The sequence below is a fragment of the Rattus rattus genome, chromosome 1 (assembly GCF_011064425.1).
Source record: "Rattus rattus isolate New Zealand chromosome 1, Rrattus_CSIRO_v1, whole genome shotgun sequence".
NCBI lineage: Eukaryota > Metazoa > Chordata > Mammalia > Rodentia > Muridae > Rattus > Rattus rattus.
This window is the reverse complement of record NC_046154.1, coordinates 259,809,406-259,811,645: the sequence shown is the minus strand read 5'-3', so window position 1 is coordinate 259,811,645 and position 2,240 is coordinate 259,809,406.

The following is a 2,240-nucleotide window of genomic DNA, read 5'->3' as shown; positions in this document are numbered from 1 at the left end:
CATTTTCCTTCACCATTTTCTGGAGGGGAGCACCATAGTGGGTCCCCTATTTCCTGACAATTCTGATCTTCTTGGTGCATTCAGCCAGGTCTCCCAAACCGGTCATTCTCTCAACTGAAGTTCCCTTCTTTCACATACTCTAGTTTGTGTGAACTTGACATAAGACAGGCTAGTGCACATACATTAAGGCAAAACACCCAAATAATAATAATAATAATAATGATGATGATGATGATGATGATGATGATAGAGCCACTCCACTGAGTGATACTAGTGTGTTTAGCTTGGATAACTGTCCATCAGTGGAAAAGGCCAAACCTGATTGGGTGTGAAGGTGTGATGGCACACACCTTTAATCCCAGTACTTATGAGTCAGAGGCAGGTGAATGTCTGTCAGTAAGGGTTACATAGCAAGACCCTGTCCTAAAACAAACAAACAAACAAAAAAACCCCAACAACGACAACAAAAAAAAAGCCAAAATTTTATCTTGCTTAAATTTGAGCCTTATAAAGTGGGACTTCACCAGAAAAACCATTACTTCCTAGAATATATTAACTATGAAATTCATTTTATATTAAAATTTTTTTCTCAGCTTTGTTCTGAAATTATGAGAAACTTTGTTAAATTTGAACGCTCTTTTAGAAATCTCCTAGAGGAAGATTTCAGAGGATAGTGGGTTTGGCTTTTACTCGGGGCAGGAACAGAGGCATGGGGAAATCAAACTTCAACAAAATCTTTCCATTAAAAAAAATTATTTATTTATCATGTATACAGTGTTTGGCCTACATGTATGCCTGCACACCAGAAGAGGACACCAGATCTCATTATAAATGGTTACCAGCCACCATGTAGCTGCGGGGAATGAACAAAGGACCTTTAAAAGAAAAACAAAAAAAAAAAAAAAAAAAAAAAAAAAGAGCAACCAGAGCAGCCTGTGCTCCTTCAGTTGCAACAAAACCTTTCCCTATTATGGAAACCTGGAAATTTCAATCTCTCTTCTCTTCTCTTCTCTTCTCTTTCTTCTCTTCTCTTCTCTCTCTCTCTCCCCCTCTCTTTCTCTCTCTCTCTCTTCCTCCCCCTTCTCCCCCTCCCCCTCCCTACCCCTCCCCTTCTCCCTCCCCCTCCTTCTCCTCCTCCTCCTCTTTGTTCCCCACGCCTGCCCCACGTGATGAGAATTGAACTCAGGTCCTCTGGAAGCGCAGCGAATGCTCTTAACCACCGTCTTACTGTGTAGTCCTGTGTTGCCTGTAGACCAGGCTGGCCTCAAACTCAGATCTGCCTCCCTAGTCCTGGGATTAAAGGTGGCACCACCATGCCCAGCTACAAACCTACTTTATCCACTCAGAATGTACCATTCTCATCCCTTTCTGCCTTGGTCCTTATTCTTTCATTCTCTCTTGTCTCCAATGCCCTAATATCTTATTTCCTGTTGAACCAAAGGGAATGGGGGGAAGTGGGGAGGACGTTGTCCATCAAAGTGCAGGTCTCCTGCATCGACTCCCAGACCGAAAGTGGGAGGCAGATTGTCTGGAGCTGAGCAACGGAATGTGGGAGCTGGGAACTGAACTCAGGTCTTCCACAAGAAGAGCATGAGCTCTTAAATTTAAAATATTGGGGTTGGGGATTTAGCTCAGTGGTAGAGCGCTTGCCTAGCAAGCGCAAGGCCCTGGGTTCGGTCCCCAGATCCGAAAAAAAAGAAAAAAAAATTTAAAATATTTATTGGGTATGTATACGTGACATGTGCACATCCTGGGATATACTTCTCCAGACCTTGGTTTGTGTAGGCAACGCTTGACTGTCCATAGCTAACTTGGTGAACTCTCAATGTTGTTGAAATGACCCAAGGGACACTACAGCTGCGGATAACCCGCAGGACCTAGTGGTGGCGCTGGGAATCTGGACTCAGGTAGGGCTTTACAGCAAGGCTAATGCTAAGGGTTAGAGACACATAGCACCCCCTACAGCGAGTGCGAATTAGAGGCTGACAGAATCACGTGGCTTCCTCCTACCAATAGCAAAGTAACAATCGCTTCCTCTGTTCCCCATGGAAACAACACGGCCCTCAATGATCCTCCCGCCCCTTCAGCGCTGAGGTTTTGGTCTTTCATTGAAAATTCCGGATGACAATCAAACATCCGCTTCTTCTGGCTGGACAGTTGGCTTCCGTGAAGAGAGTGACTACGCTGACTGGTCCAGATGCGAAGGCTGGCTTATTTTCACCCAATGTTGCTTCTTTGGG